Source organism: Crotalus tigris, unplaced genomic scaffold (assembly GCF_016545835.1).
Source record: "Crotalus tigris isolate CLP2741 ecotype Arizona unplaced genomic scaffold, ASM1654583v1 scf7180000024293.1627790, whole genome shotgun sequence".
Taxonomy (NCBI): Eukaryota; Metazoa; Chordata; class Lepidosauria; order Squamata; family Viperidae; genus Crotalus; species Crotalus tigris.
The window spans coordinates 34581-51933 of record NW_024100466.1 but is presented as its reverse complement, the minus strand read 5'-3'; the positions used below and the strand labels follow the sequence as shown (position 1 = coordinate 51933).

Sequence of the window (17353 nt, the reverse complement as noted above, 5' to 3'; positions counted from 1 at the left end):
TCATGGTTAAGTTTCTACCTAAACATCAGAGCAAGGAAGGTTACAGCAATCCATTTGGAAAATTAATCCCATTCCATTTGGGTAGTTTTCTTGCATAACTGAATGGGATTGATCCAGTTGGATTAGGAATTAAATTGGGAGAAAAAAAATCTTCACTTGTCCCGTACAGGGGTGTCAAAGTGGTGGCCCGTGGGCCAGATGCGTCACATGCAGGCCACGCCCACCCCAACTCCGCAAAGGCAAAAAATGTTGTGATACGTCACGATACATCACGTGACGCGATTGCGTTTGACACCCGTGTCCCACAACATCATCCCAACCAGTTTGGAGGTGCTGGTGACAAGGAGGTCAAGAAAGGCAAGGTGGAAACTATGACAATGCAATTAAACACACATCACTAGGACCATTGTCTTGCCTTTTTGGACTCTCCACAGCTATCCATGCTTGAAAAGATCTGATTCTATGGTTTGAATTGTGGTTTTGATGCAATTCCAAAAGTCCATTCAATTTGGAGATTGGATCAAATTGCCTCCAACAAGAATGTCTGAACTGAGCATTTGCGTTGTCCTGATCCAGGGAATGGCAGCTATGGCCCCTTTACAACCTATGGACTTCAATTCCCAGGATTCCTGAGTCAGCATGGCTGGCTTAGGAATTTTAGGAGTTGGAGTGTATAGGTCATAAAGAGTCCATAGTTGCCCACCCTGTGTTAGCATGTTATCTGGCCACATTTATTTGTTTGTTTGTTTGTTTACTTTTATATCCTGTTTTTCAAGGAGAAAAGGGGTGTGATGGTGCTTCAACTCCCAGAATTCCTGAGCCAGCATTTCACTCAAAATTCCAAGCCAGTTCAACATGGCCATTGATGTAAGTCATGCTGGTACTGGTGTCTCACATATCTAAGAGTACCAGTGTCATTTGGTCCGGGTCAGTCTTTCTCTTCCTTGCCACAACTTTAAGACGTGTGAATCTCAATTCTCAAAATCCCCCAGCCAGCATCTACCCATCATAAAGCAGGTTGGGGATATCTGGGAGTTGACATCCACACATCTGGAAAAGGAACTCTTGCAAACAGAATTCTTCAACTGTTGCTTGATGGGAATTACGAACAGCAAAGGGAAGAGAATCTCTGCAGCTCAGGGTTGATCTCTGGAGCCTTTGGTGCTCTCTAAGATAGGCGGTTTGCTTACAGATATTTCATTACCTGAGTAGGTAACGGGAACTTCATGTAGCTACTATATAAACACCAGATTCTCTTGGCCTGAAGATGACCCAACAGAAGAGACTCTTTAGCTCAGAGTTGAACTGTCGGGTCCTTGGTGCTGTCTGAGCTTGAGTGTTGCTTGCAGACGTTTCATTACCCAACCAAGGGACACCATCAGTATTGGTGAATGAGGGTTTACTGCATGTTTAGATACAGTAGCTTGCCCTGCCAGTGTTGATGGGGGTGTGGTTTTCTCCTTGGGAGTTCCTTGATTAGGGTATTGTTTTTCCTTGATAGTCTGGGGTTAATCCGGCTTATCTGGGTTTTGGTTGCTACTATAGTTGTTGTCCTGTTTGTTTTCTGTTTTTTTATTTTGTTGTTTAATCCTTAGGGATTACACCAGACAAACAATCAAGCAGAAAACAATCCCCGAATCAAGGAATTATACATAAGAGTTGCTTGATGGTGAGACAGGCAGCATGTATATTTAATAAATAAATAAATATAATAAAACTACCAAGGAGAAAACCACATTCCCACAAATACTAGCAGGGCAAGCTACTGTACAAGCAGTCCTCTAACTTATGACTGGTCCCTTAGCAACCATTCAAAGTTAAAAGAGCCCCTCCCTCCCTGCCAAGCTATTTACAACCTGGTTCTAAACTCCTGATGGCGGCCGCAGCACCTCCACTTTGCGCCCACATGACCATGAATCAACACAGCACAACTGGCACCATTTTTTCCCTGATTCTGACAAGGCTTGTGCCCTCTTGCCAGCTCATCGTAACAGATGCAGCAGTCACTTAACACTTTCACCTACATAAGCCAGGTTTATTTGTGGCAATTATGATTAAGGCATATGATTGATTAGGGGTCTGGAGGCTAAAACGTATGATGAACAGTTTTAGGAACTAGGTATGTCTAGTCCAGGGGTAGGCAACCTTGGCTCTTTTATGACTCGTGGACTTCAACTCCCAGAATTCCTCAGCCAGCTCAGGAATTCTGGGATTTGAAGTCCACGAGTCATAAAAGAGCCAAGGTTGCCTACCCCTGATCTAGTCTAATGAAAGGAAGGACTGGGGGTGACAGGGTAGCAGTCTTTCAATATTTGAGGGGCTGCCACAAAGAAGAGGGAGTCAACCTATTCTCCAAAACACGTGAAAGCAGGACAGCACAATAAAATATGCATGTTAAAAAGATCTCATTGCTTCCCCCGTCTAGGAAGGGCATGGAATCATTCTAGCCATATTGTGGCCTTAGATCATACAGAAGGACAGAAAACTCAGTTTGAGGGACAGAAGAGAAGTCCCAACCTTTGTATTTAGGAGCTGAGGGATGTCATCGAACATTTTGAGGGCTGCCTATGGGATTGCTCATTTCTGACCTTTCTCAATAGCATTTTCTCTCAAGTTGCCCACGTGCTAAGGTCAAAAAGGCCTCGTTTCTCAAAGTCTTCCAACTGGAAGTGCCAATGGCTGAGCACGAAGCTTGGGGCCTTCATCAGTATCCTTGGAAGGAACAGCGCAAACACCAACACGAGGTTCTGAACACAAGAGAGCTGTTATCTTGTCACCGCACAAGAAATCGCTTAGCAAGAAATCACTTTCCCGGCAAGGCAGAGACATCGTGGCAAGAACTGGGGTGTCAACTTCAATATATTGCCAAGAGAAAGCCTCTGTTCAGGCAAAGCACTTCAGAGGAAAAACCCATCCAGCTGGCCCAGCAGCACTCCTGGGAACAGCTGGGGCAGAGCCAACTTGCAGGTATTAATTACACAGCTCAGTACGTAACGACCCGAGACTATCCGGGCGGACACCTGGGAACCACCTAGGCTGGCCTTTCTGGTGTCTTCCATAGTGGATTGAAGGCAACGAGCCCATGCAGACTGAACAGGATTTAGGCCAGGTTCATGCAGATCATCATGAACCAGATGCGTTCTGAAAGCCCACCAGACCATTTTTTTTTTTAACTGCCTCTGAAGAATTGCCAAAAAAAGTGAGGAACGGAGATGGCTTGAAGGCCCTTGGCTTGCCAGAAGGTTGCAAAAGGGGATCACTTGACCCCGGGACTCTGCAACCGTTATCAATATGAATCAATTGGCAAGGATCTGAATTTTGATCACGTGACCACGAGGGTGCTGCAACGGTCGTAAGTGGGAAAGACGGTCACAGGTCACTTTTTTCAGTGCCGTTGTAACTCTGAGCAGTCACTAAATGAACTGTTGTAAGTCAAGGACTACCTGTACTTTATTGCAGCTACCGAGAAGAGTCTTCCCCTTTTCCCTGATGCCTTGGAATGCCCTGCTTGGAAGACCATGACAGGAAATAATGGTGGAACAGCGTTAAAGGGAGATCCAACCTAGAATTAATGAGAAATGTTGAGAACAATCAACCTGCGGAAGGGCTTCCCTCCAGAAGTTGTGGATGCTCCAACGCTGGAGGTTTTTAAGAAGAGACTGGACAGCCATCGGTCTGGAATGGAGTTAGGAGGCCTGTCTTGTGCAGAGGGCTGGAGTAGAAGACCTTCAAGGTCTCTTCTAAGCCCGTTTTCTAAGTTACAAGTAGTCCTCGGCTTACAAGTTCATTCAGTGACCCGTTCAAAGTTACAAGGCGCTGAAAAAAGCGACTCATGGCCATTTTTCACACAAATGGCCATTGCAGCATCCCCAGGGTCACGAGACCAAAATTCGGACGCTTGGCCTCTGACTCATTTTTGTGATAGTCACGAGTGTTGGGGTAATTCGATCTTTTTTTTTTTTTTTGCAACCTTCTGACCAGCAAAGTCACTGGGTAAGCCCAAATCACTCAACCACCATGCTACTCATTGAACAACTGCAGCGATTTGCTTAACAAATGTGGCAAGAAAAGTCGTAAAATGGGGCAAAACTCACTGAGCAAATTTCTCACTGAGCAACATAAATCCTGGGCTCAATTGTGGCCATAAGGACTACCTGCGTTTTGAATGCCCCGTGGGGGCCCGATTTGGGACGGTGAGATACCAAATGCCCCAGGATGGAGGTCTGCATCTTAGTGCCTCTAAGATGCAGCCCTCCCCCCTGTGGCCTTTGGTACTTCCTCTGGGTGAGGACCAGGCTATCTGTGGGTCTTGACATTCAGAGGCTGCTTGCTCTTAGGTTGACAACCAGGAAAATCCCAGCAGCTGAGCTTGGCCTTCCCAGACTAATCCAGTTTGCAGCCCAGCCATTTCTTGCCTGAGGGATACGCACAAAACTACTTAAAATCTCACCCCACGGAGGCACAGACAGGAGGAGACCAAATGGCATTTTCCAGCTTCCTTCGCCAGAGCTGAGTGCGCTCTTTTGTAGGCTGCACATGCACAAGCCAGCCCACTTTGCTTGCCTGCAGGGGGCCCCAGGCAAACCCTGACTGTGTGCATTAATCTACCCACAGAAGGCACCGTCACTGGGGCAATTATCCCCAACACCATCATGCTGAGCTCCCAAACCAGCAAGGCTGTGCGTCAGACTCAGGAGGGAGGTCTCAAATTGCTGTATGCCTCCGGCACAGATCTTCTCCCTCTGCTCTTGGCAACTGAGGCTCCACCAGCCAGGTTTATTCAGAAGGCGCCACCAAGGCTCCTTGTTGTCCTGTAGAGCCTACTCGAGTATCTCCAGTGTTCCAAATGGGGCTTCCCTCTGTAAAATGCTACAACCAAAAAAAGCGCTGTTTATCTCTGGCTCAACTTGCCTTGGGTTCTCCGGGATACACCGAGTCGGGAAGAGCAGGGATGGATTGGCTCAACACACCACACTAAGATGAGTTTATTACAGCAAAGTATCCCAGTGTAGGCTACTTACATATATACATATATAAAAATGCACTGAGCATGATCTAATGATGAATAAGAACACATATAATAAAAATAATTTTAAATTAATTTTAAAATAACGCTACAACTAAAAAGCAAGTTAAACCAGGTGTGCAGCTTTTGTTCCAATAGTTCAGAGTGTCCTTTTGTGCAAAAGGAGTGTGTGAGCTGGTTGTGGGCATGACCCACCTTCTCAGCGGCACGTGAGAAGGCCAGAGAGTGAGAGTGCTCAAGCGAAAATGCCAGCAGGGGATGAAAAGATGATCTCTGAGCAGGTGATTCATCTTGCTGCCAGAGAGGACAAGGGTGCGAATGTTGCTCCACCCCATTGAGCTAAATAAATAAGGCTGCATTACTTCACTGGCGCAAACTCTCCTTGGCTGGCCGTGCCCTAAGGACATGCCTGTGATCCTCAGCCGGTCCCATGAGGTTCCGCTTCTAAGGGCACAGGAGAAAGCAAAGAAAAGGCCAATGAAGTTCATCTAGAGCAGAGGTAGTCAGAATCAGAATAGATCTGGAAGGGACCTTGGAGGTCTTCTAGTCCAACCTCCTGCTCAAGCAGGAGGATCTATACCATCTCAGACAAGTGACTGCCCAGCCTCTTCTTAAAAACCTCCAGTGATGGAGCACCCATGATTTCTGGGGCCAAGCTATTCCACTGGTTGATTGTCCTCACTGTTAGGAAGTCCTCTTTGTGGCAGCCCCTCAAATATTGGAATACTGCTATCATGTCTCCCCTATTTCTTATTTTCTTTAGATTAGCCAAACCCAAGTCCCGCAGCCGTTCTTCATATATTTTAGTCTCCTTTGTTCATCTTAGTTCTCTGATTTTTTTCCAAACTCTCAACATCTTTTTTGTAGAATGGTGACCAAAATTGGCTGCAGTATTCCAGGTGTGGTCTTATTAGGGTTTTATAAAGCAGTACTAATACTTCACGTGATTTGATTTTATGCCTCTGTTTATACAATCCAGGATTGTATCAGCTTTTTTGGCTGCTGCTGCACAACTGCTGGCTCATAGTCAAGTGATCGTCCACCAGGACTCCAAGGTCCCTCTCACAGTTACTGGTTTTGAGCCAGGTCTCACCCAATCTGTACCTTGTACCTTTGATTTTTCCTGCCTAAATGTAAAACTTTGCTTTTCTCCACATTAAATAAGTAACTCCTCGACTTACAACCACAGCTGAACCCAAAATTTCTATTGCTAAGCAAGACGGTTGTTTAGTAAATTTTGCCTCGTTTTACAATCTTTCCTGCCACGGTTGCTAAGTGAATCACTGCAGTTGTTAAGTTAGTAACATGGTTGTTAAGTGAATCTAACCTCCCTATTGTCAGAAGGCAATCACATGACCTCAGGAATCAGAACGGAAGAAGCTTCTTTAAGGAGAAGCGAAATGTTTTCAAGGGAAAAAAAACAAGGAAATCCAGTTGCCTTTGGGAAAAAGCAACCACGACCTGGAAGATTGAGAAACTCCAGAGACATTCTGCAAATGTATGTGCCCCTACTGAAATTGTCACAAGGATTTTGCTCCCATCCATTCCATTCACTGGGAGCAAAAGCCTTTCGGACTGCAAGTTTGCAGACAGGAAGTCTGAATGCTTGTGGTGGGCCAAGCAGGAACAAAGAGTTGCCACATTAATTCAGCAACTAAGTAGGTTGGTGCAAGTCCCATGTGGAAGGAAACCCACACATCCTCGTGCACCCACAGCCTCACACAGGAAGAGACCTAGAGCTGGTCACTCTTATTTTCCCCTCTCCTCACTGTCTGCCTCCACCCCCTGGCACCCCGGGCATGGGCGCAGAGGCACCCTCAGCCATTCCATCGCAGACCGGAAGGAACTGTCTCGAGGACAATCTAAATATAGAAAGAGGACACTAGGGTAGAAGGATGAGTCATTGGTCGGATCTCTGAGCATCCCCTCCCAGGGGCTGCCATGCCATTTTTTCCCTAATATGTTTTGTTTTGATGTGCACCAAACATATAGGCCAGTAGTTCCTCATGCCATCAGGCTGCTAGTTCTCGCCAATTCTTTCCTAACACCTGATACTCATGGTTGATAAAACGCAGTGACTACTACGTTCTGTCTAATGTGTATGTATATTAACCCATGGAGTGTTGCTGTAGTATTATTTATCCCTTTATTATCTCTTATTTTTCCTTTTCACTGGTTGCCCACTTTTAGCATTATTATTTTCTCTGGTTTTTTGCAAGTACACTGAGTGTTTCTGTACCAGAGATAAATTCCTTGTGTGTCTAACCACACTTGGGCCAAAAAAAGTATTCTATTCTATTCTATTCTATTCCATTCCATTCCATTCCATTCCATTCCATTCCAATCATAGTTCTATTCTGTTCTGTTCTATTGTCTTTTCTACCGTATTCTAATCTGTTATTTTGTAATCTGTTTTATTCTATTGGGCAATCTGTTCTGTTCTGTTTAGTGTGTGGAATTTTAAGGAGGTAGAAAAAGAAATGATTCTATTAGCAGGGAGTTTGGGACGCTGGACCGGATGAGGAGGTGGTGGTCTGTGGGGTTCTTGGTGGTCTCTGAGCTTGGTTCTTTTCTACAGTCCTTCATTATTGCACAGTCCTAGAATGATGGTGTTCCTAAGGTTGGGTAATGAAAATAACCAAGCCCAGAGAGCACAAAGGCCCCTTCAAATTAAGGAATCACTCTTTCAGGACTGTTTGAATGGGTCCTTCTCCCTACGGAGGGGGACTGTAGGCTCCTCGGTGCTCTCTGAGCTTGGTGGTTTTCATGCAGGCGTTTCATTACCCAAACTAGGTAACATCATCAGTGCTAGTAAGGAATGGGGATTGCTTAATGATGAAATTGCTTCCTTCATGATGCGGATTTTAGGAATTGTGCCCCTCTGCTGATTGCAAAAAAGAATCAACTGTTCACCCCCACAACTGGCCATCCTGCAGTTGGGCTGGATTTTCAAATCTAGCTTGGGAAGGCCGAGAGGACTGCCCGTCCAGTTGGGCCTCCCCTGGGTGTGGGATCAGGCTTTGCCAAGTCAGCCACATCCCCACAGCTCCAATCCGGGCCAGCTCTGCAAAAGGTTGCCGAACACGTGCCGGCAGCAAGTGCCCCATTTCCCATCAACAAGGAGTGGGAGCAGGGCTGAGTAAGAGCTGGCAGGGAGGCTGCTGCTCGTCTCCAAAGCCAGCCTGCCAAGCTGGGCGAGGCCTCAGCACCTCCACCCACTCCAGCGTGGGAGAAGGGAAGGAACCCGTGTCCCTGGCAGGTGATTCCGTGGTCCATTTTGGAATGGGGGATGGCTGAGGGCAAGGTGAGGCCAGCCTGGGAACCCGCTTTGCCCAGCGAGAGACAGAAAGAGAAACAGCAGGGGAACATCTGGTTTACCTTTGGGGACATCTAGAGTGCAACCTGCAGCCAAGGGGTTGTTAAGCCTAGCTTAAAAACATCTATTTCCTACACATCCTGCAGATCCCTCATGCAGTATTTTTGGACTTCTCATCCTCCAGAGGTCTTGGACCTACAACTGTCCAGCTGGAAATTCTGGAGGCCAGGAAGTTTCAGGTTAACCAGCCTCCTCCACAGATGCATTAAGCTGATCAACCAACAAAATGTTGCAGAATAAGTTAATGTTATAATGTGGTTATAGCTAAGGGTCCCTTCAGGATCCAATACGAGATTCACATGTCGATCACGTGGACATTCTTTCCTTATTGGTTATGAGCCTTTTCTTTTCATTCAGGGGTACCTGCGGGAGGTGTGTCTATCAGAAAAGTGAAGACCCACAGCCAAGACTGCACTACTGAAGCCGCCATCTTGACTTTTGAACACCTCTGCCCCCGCCCCCACTGTGGACCTCCTGTATCCATCTGTTCAACTCTGAGACCAAGAGGAAAATTTTGGCCCCTTAACAATCCCAGGAGATGAATGAGATTGCAATCTGAAAGCAATCTAATTAATGAGATTTCTCTTTTTCTTTCCTACTTTCCATCTTGTGAATAGAGACTTTGGGAGAACCTTGATTTTTGTCAAAGTGAGATACCAAGATATTGGCACAGAGTTATCTTCTTTATCTTTGTGTACACCTAAGCAAGTAAGCAAAATTAGCAGTATATTAAAGGCCATTGACCAAACATGGCTCCATTCACCCAGTTCAAACGCCTAGAGAGAAAAGGTGATCCGGGCCATATGACAGCCCTTTTCGGTAGAAGTCTCCCCACATGTGGAACTCCCTGCCTAATGAGGTATGGATGACCCCCCCCCTACCCATCCCTTTCTTCAAAAGGCCTTCAATACCATTCAAGGACCTTTGAATCATCATGAGAAGTTGTGGAATCATAGAGATATGTTAATTATGGTTAGAGGAATTATTAGAATATTCCTTATTAAATTTCACCCAGGGCTGATATCAACTAGAGCAGTATATATACTTTATTTGAAATTGCATCTTTCATTTGCCACTTATTTGTATATTTATTTCCAACGCAATATTTATTATATGCTCATAACACTGGAAGTTTTTAAGAAGAGACTGGACAGCCATTTGTCCGAAATAGCGTAGGGTTTCCTGCCCGAGCAGGGGGTTGGACTAGATGACCTCCAAGGTCCCTTCCAACTTTACTACTATTACTATTACTAATGAACCATCTTTTATAAAAAATAAGCTGATCCTTAAATTAACCTGGGCTGCAGACCTGTCAGGATTCACACAGTTTAATTAACCAGGTTGATTAAAGACGCAGTGGATGCATTCCCACAATGTGGAAAGCTGGGCTAGGGTTCTCCGTGTTTTGCATCGTCCTAAGCTTGATCCATCTTTGATTTTGGCTCTTGATTATTTTATGTACAAACTACCCTTTGGGTTAGTTTGTGGTTCAATATATTGTGGAAAGCCATAAAAAAGGTTACTTCATAAACACGTCTAGCTTGTGCAGCCAATAAGCCACAAACAACCCAACAATATATTAACCTAGTCTTATGCAAACGTAGTGGTAGACTTCAAAGTCTCCCAATGGAATCATCAAAGTAGGAAAGAAAACCAGCCATTTCTCCATGAACAAGTTGGGGAAAGGAAGTAGCTTTCTTTGTGGCTAACCAAAGAATGGAGTCTAGAGTGCCTTGTGTGGCCCAGGAAGATTCCCACCCAATTGAGAGATTCCAAGATTGCAGTCGTACTTTCCTGAGAAGCAAAGAAATAGATTTTACTGGTGTTATCGGACCCATCAATCTGCAAGGGAGGACCAGAGAGCTCACAATGGGAGTTCCTCCAGGCTGGGCACATCCGCTGTGGAGCTTTGGATGGGTCCCAATATCCCACACATTGCAGTGGAATTTTATAGGTTGAGCACGCCAAGTATAAGTGAAGTCCAATCATGCTTCTTGCTTACAACCACTATTTAGAAGACTAACACATGCAGATTCTGTGGTGGCCTTGGTTTTATCATAGAATCATAGGGCTGGAAGGGACTTTGGAGGTCTTCTAGTCCAGCCTCTTGCTCAAGGCAGGAGCCTTATAACATCTACTCAAATGGTTGTCCAGCCTATTTTTGGAAACCTTCAGTGATGGAGCACCCACGAGTCTAGGAGGCAAGATTCATTTATAAATTGTTCTGTCAGAAAAGTTCTCTTCTAGGTTGGATCTCTCTTTAACAAATTTCCACCCATTACTTCTTGTCCTGCCCTCCAGTGTCCTAGTGAATAAGTCAACCCAGTCTCCTTTGTGACAGCCGCTCAAGTACCGGAAGACAGTTATCATGTCCCCCTGACCATTCTTTTTGATAGGGTAGACATGCCTAGCTGCCTCAACCATTCATCCTCTGATTTAGCCTCCAGACCCCTTACCACCTCTTTTGCTCTTCTCTGCACTCTTCCTAGGGTCTCAGCCTCTTTTTTTTAACATGGTGACCAGAACTGGACACAGTATTCCATATGTGGTCTCACCAGAGCAGTGTAAAGCAGTACTATCACTTCTTGTTGTCTTGATGCTATCCCTCTGTTGATGTATCCTAGGACCACATTGGCTTTTTTAAAGGTAAAGGTTTCCCCTGTCCAGTCATGTCTGACTCTGGTGCTCATCTTTGCTTCTTAATTGAGGGAGGCAGCATTGTCCAAAATGCTTCCATGGTCATGTGGCCAACACAACTATATGCTGAGGTGCACAGAATGCTGATGCCTTCTCACCAAAGTGGAACCTATTTATCTACTCATGTTTGCATGCTTTCAAATTGCTTGGTGGACAGCAGCTGGGGCAGGTAATGCAGTCTCATGCACCAGAAAAGCATGACTTACAAGGCAGCCAATGTTATCTTAGAACAGTGTTTCTCAACCTTGACAATTTTAAGGCATGTGGACTTCAACTCCCAGAATTCCACAGCCAGCAATGCTGGCTGTGGAATTCTGGGAGTTGAAGTCCACATGCCTTAAAATTGTCGAGAAACACTGTCTTAGAACTACTTATTAGATCTGGGCTGCAGAAACCTCACCAACCACTAGATAGCAGCAAAAGGTTGGAATTTTCTGTCTCTCTGTTGCCATCTTGTGGTTCTTTATGTTTCTGTAGCCCAGATATCAAAATCTAAACAAATTCTCTCTCTCTCTCTCTCTCTCTCTCTCCCTCTCCCCCTTCCCTCCTTATCATTGACAGAAGGTCCAACAAGCCAGGCAACACACCTCCTCCTGCTACCAATTCAAAAATCACCGGGAATTGTGCCCAAGCCAAGCAGGTTCCAAAACTGCAGTGTTACCTCTTCCCAGATATGCCTCCTCCCTTGTTTTGAGACAAGCCTGCAACTCCAGCTGAAATATGGATGGAGATGGTTGGAGACAGTCCCTTATTTATTCTGACTTCCTGGGAGAGAGCCAGTCTTTCCCGGAGCTTGTCCCAGAGCCTGGGATGTAGTTCAGTAGGTCAAAGCCGCCACTGAGACTGGAGATAATGTTAGGGCGCCTGGGGGAAATAATCTGGCGTCTTGGAAATGAAAAGGAGATGAACCTCAAGAACATGTTTTCTAGCCCATGAAATAGGGATTATTTGACTCTGTGGAAGTAGCCGAATGGGATTCCCAGCATCCTTCACCATTGGCCAGGCTGGTTGGCTTGATTAGGAGTTGTAGCTCCATACCTTTGGCATTCACAGGTTCCTTGCTATGTTTGATGTTTCTCAACCTTGGCAATTTGAAGAACGATTGCAGGAATTGGGTAGGTCTAGTCTAGAGAAAAGAAGGACTAAGGATGATATGATATCAGTGTTCCAATATCTGACGGGCTCAAACAAAGACGAAGAGGTGAACCTATTTCCAAAGCACCTGAAGGCAAGACAAGAAACAAGGGATGGAAACTCATCAAGGAGAGAAGCAACCTAGAATTAAGGAGAAACTCCCTAACAGTGAGAACAATTAACCAATGGAACAGATTGCCTTCAGAAATTGTGGGTGCTCCATCACTGAAGATCTTTAAGAAGAGATTAGACAGTCACTAGACAGGCATGAAGAAGCAGAAGAATCTCCAACCACGGGAGATGGTGATTCTTGCCCAGACACTACTCTCGGCCAGCATCTTTGTACAAGCTAAAAAATCCAGACGGCAATTTCTTAAGCCTCTTAATTCCCAGCCTGTTCATATATGGAAGTGAAGCAACTTAAGGCTTCAACCAACGTGTCCACAGGGTGCGGTCAAAAAAAGGGAAAGACGGTGGCCATAAGAGTGTGATTGACGCTCTACTGATGTTTTAATGGGTATCACAAAGGAGGCTTTGATTGCACTGCTTTGACCATACCTTGTGGACAACTCTGGACTGTGGTGTACAAAGCCCTCAACAACTTCATCCTTTAGAGTAGGTTCTGCAATGTCTGTTCTTTCACTGTTCTTGAGAGACCTCAATTCAAAGAATGACCATGGACAACAAAGCCAAGCCATTGCGTGTGTTGATTCCGACAGACTGAGACCCCCAATTTTGGCTCCTGCTTAATTAGAGGGCTTCTCCTGTCTAACAGGCTCCTCAGCCATTGGGCGTGGAGCTCCCCAGATCGCAGGAAAGCTGCCAACTTTATGCAAACGGCAGCCAGCCACGTGCAGCCAGAAAAAAACGAGAGAAAGGTTGTGCAGAGGATCTTCCTCCCATTTAATGACCCAGGGTGCCTCCCTTCTGGGGCTCTGGGAAAAGTAAACGGAATAAAGAGAGGGAGGGGGAAATGGATGCGAAAGGAAAGGGCAAGGAAGTGACACTGGGTGGCCCATCTCTTTCATTCTTTGAGGGCTGGGGTCTCCAAACGTGGCAACTTTAAGACTTGTGGACTTCAATTCCCAGAATCCTTCAGCTAGCATAGCTTAAGGCATAGCACAACCAGAAAGTTGCCAAGCTTGGGGACCCCCACCCTAGGGAAAGGAAGGAGGGGGGTAACAGAAGCTTTACTCATAACACCTTACAGTACCTTCAATATTATTAAACAACAGCAACTGCCCATCCCAGGCGCTTAGGAAGGACTCGATAGGTGAACAAAAAAGCCAAATCCAATCAAAACATTTGGCTGACTGAGACCAACCAAAATCTTTTCTATGTGTGTGTGAGCAAAAAAAAAACCTGTTCTGCCCCCCCCCCCACACACAGAGACACACCTGTGAATTTAAACAGCAGCAGGAAGCTAACTTCTTCAATGATAGCTCTCTGTTTTTTCCCACACCACCCATTTTAAGGAGGTTTGGGTGGAACCAGAGTTGTGCAACTCCATACACACAACACATTCCTTCCTGGAAGGCAGCCTGATGCAAAATGACTTTGCAGGAAACAGCATTGTTCCTACCTCGCAGGACTGGGGTTGGCAGGTTGGGCTCTCTGACCATGTGGCCATTTGTTTTTATATTTAGGGGTATTATTTACCAGTATGGTACTATAGTTAGATCCTGGATTAGCATTAGAGCCAGTTTGAGCAACCCCTCAGATGTGGAAGCTCCCTGGCCTTCTTTTCACTAGACTAGACAAACCCAATTCCTGCAACTGTTCTTCATATGTTTTAGCTATCAACCCCTTAATCATCTTTGTTGCTCTTTTCTGTACTCTTTCCAGAATCTCTACAAGAGCACTAAGCAACCCCCAATTTATACAAGTGGAGTTTCTCTGCCCCAAAACAGTGGCTTCCAATTTCTTATATCTAGTTTTGGGATGGTGAGGAGGCTACTTCTTTGATCCCAAGACACAAGGGATCGAACCATTGGCCTCAACTGATGTGGTGTGGGCCTTAAATTTTTTTAAATTACAATCTAGTCAGCCACATAAAGAAAAGTTTGGGAACCATTGTCCAACGGCTTCCAACTACATGTTGGGGCATGTTTTATGACATATATGTGGAAAGGTGCCGCCCATTTAAACATAGCTGCTACTTACGGGTGGCTTGTAGGGAAACTGGTTTTTCGTCCTCTTGAAAAGTCTTGGATTGTCCAATGCTTCCTCAGAGTTTTGCGTCCGAAGCAAACCTAGTTTTGAAGCCCTGAGAGGAGAGAACAGAAGAAAATCTGAAGTCCCAAAACAGTTTTCCTTGTGAGTTTTAAACTGGGGAAACCTTCTCTTTGCATAAGTAACTGCCATTCTTCAGCCCGTCTTCAGAGCAGATGGAAACCCCCAATGGGCAGCCACGAAGGAACCTAGAACACAATTCACAAGTTCCATGGAAATGAACAAGAACTGGTTGCGAGGACTTCAGATATTGCTTAAACTAAAGCATTTAGTATTACTTGAACGACGGAATGTGTAACTTCTGCAAGTTCTCATAGAATGTCAACCACCCCAACTTGGTCAGTTAGGAAAGAAAGACTCCTGGTCCACGATTAACCAAAAGTACACTTTACTAAAGCCAAAGTGGTTACCGAAGAAGCAAAACTGGATCTGAGGTTTTCATGCACAAAAGATACTGTCAACTTTCCCCGTTCCCAGCCAACCCCCTGGTTATCACAGACTGTCCAATTAGGTATGGACACATTATTTGGGTGACGGTCCCTTACTTCGGGGGCTCGCACATTCCGCATTCTTTTGGCATGGTCTCAGAATGGCTGGTGCCACTCACGGGACAGTACGGCTTAGTTTTGATTCCACGTCTCCATCCCTGCATCCCTGCTCCCTCCCCTCATTGTTAATGGCAGGCTGTCAGCTTGCGAGGCGTAGCTTAGCAGAAAGGCAGCCATGACACAAGCACAGACAACAGCTATTGAGCCTTCTCCAACATGGCCGCACTTTCTGGCACGTCTCCTCTCCTGGGAAAACGCATCCTGCTTTGAGGAGATCTTGGGATTCAGTCTTTTCAAAGGGTAGGATTACCGTGACGTGTAGCAGGTGGCAGGACTTGGCCAGTCTTGACCGAGCTTGGAAGCTAAGCAGAATAAAGAATAAGAGTTGGAAAGGGGCCCCAGAGGTCTTCTAGTGCAGGGGTCCCCAACCTTGGCAACTTGAAGACCTGTGGGCTTCACCTCCCAGAATGTGAGGACAATTAGCCAGTGGAACTGCTTGCCTCCAGAAGTTGTGGGTTCTCCATTCCTGGAGGCTTTTGAGAAGAGATGTTCGAAATGGCATAGGGCAGGGGTAGGCCACCTTGGCTCTTTTATAACTTGTGGACTTCAACCCCTGGAATTCCTGAGCCAGCCATGCTGAGGGGACAGGGAGAGGCTTCCAAGCTGAGCCATGTGGACTCAGGAATTCTGGGAGTTGAAGTCCACGAGTCATAAAAGAGCCAAGGTTGCCTACCCCTGGCATAGGATCTCCTGCTTGAGCAGGGGGTTGGACTAGAACATCTCCAAACTCCCTCCCAACTCTATTATTCTATGTTCTGTGTTTGTCAGAAGGTTATAAAAGGTGACCCCATGACTCGCAACCACCATTAATACGTGCCAGTTGCGACCCCGGGGATGCTGCAAGGGTCGTAAATGTGGAAACCAGTCATAAGTCACTTTTTTCAGTGCTGTTGTAACTTTGAACTGTTACTAAATGAATGGCTGTAAGTCAAGGACTACCTGTACTCAGCTTATTCACTTAATGGAGGGCTGGAGATGAAAAGTTCCACTTTGTGGAAAACAAGGTACTCTTGCGAAGTAGAAAGAGCGTTGAACCTAAAGTTTTTGCTTCAAACCACAGAGTAGACCCTCACTTCCTCCTTCGCATCCCTCCCAAGGGGGATTTCAAAGTTGAACTAAAACCTTTTTTTTAGAAGCCCCCACAACCGGCAGAGGACCCAGCGTTTGCTTCCTGTTTCCATTGTGGCTTGTGAACTGTGTGAAGTGCCAATTCCGGTGTGAGTCAACCCTCCTGCCTAGGTTGTCTCCTTGGACAACGTTCTGGGTGAAAAGATTAGCAGACCATCCCCATTCATCGCCACAAAAATAGAAGTGAGAGATGCAGCAGAAACCCCCAACCCACTTCTTGGGTTGCTGCCCACCTCCTCCGAGGAAACCACAAGGAAAGAATGAAAGCCTTGGAAGACTCTAATAGTAGAGTCGGTCACTGGGACCAGAGTTTTGTCTTCCAAGCTTTTGGATTTGTGCTGGAGTCCGTCTTCAGGGAATTTGTCTCTAGCAGAGTGTGTGTACTTTGGGCTGTTTTCTGTGCGTATTTATATGGTGCCTGTTGTTTGCGGGTTTTTAGATGTTGTTCTAAAGTGTTGTCTGAATTCACTTTCAGCCGATGAGTCCATAGTTCCCAGGTCCTCTTTTTTCCCCCTTTTAAAGCATTGACTCTTTTCTGATCCCCTTGCACTATGATTTTGCAATATTTGAAGAAACAGGGTTCAAGATGACATCTACAAAGCCTTTCAGCAAAGGAAACTCATTCATGGTAGCACCTAAGGACCACCATACTCCACTGTGTCATTTACATTACTTATGTCCACCAGAACTGTTGAAGGAAAAATCTCCATCATGGTTCAGTTCAAGCCAGAAATAAACAACATGGCGACTGCTTTAGAAAGAAGGTTGCAGTTTATTGAAGAAGAGAGCCAGACAGAAAGATGGCTCTGTAAGAAGAGAGCGCACATGTAGGGAATGGGTTTTTATACCCTCTGGAGTCTTTTGTTTGGAGTTGTTCCTGTGGCATGAACTTTGACCTGAGTCTGAGTGTGCCCTTTGGCATCTGTGGGTTAATCCTATTATGTCCCGTCTTAAGAGTTTGGGTGGGGTATGTAGATTTTAGGTGTTTTTCTAAGCTTCTAGCTGGGGGCCTCCAACCTTGCTGGATTATTTATATCTGCATTTCTACAGAGCTGATTTCTGCTTGGGGGAGGGAAACTTGGGCTATTAAGAAAAACTGAGCATGCTTTTCTGCCTCTTTAATATTTCCTTGGGGGGGGGCTGACTTCGCAC

General features: G+C 45.7%; 1 long non-coding RNA gene across 1 annotated transcript in view; it reads left to right on the top strand.

Annotated features, from left to right (window-relative positions):
• Window positions 1-13107, top strand: part of LOC120299351 — a 39363-nt gene extending 26256 nt beyond the window's left edge. Inside the window, exons 2-3 of the long non-coding RNA XR_005554400.1 lie at window positions 8760-9110; window positions 11661-13107. This is a non-coding gene — a long non-coding RNA (uncharacterized LOC120299351). The remainder of the gene's footprint in view (window positions 1-8759; window positions 9111-11660) is intronic.
• The last annotated feature ends 4246 nt before the right edge of the window (window positions 13108-17353 follow it).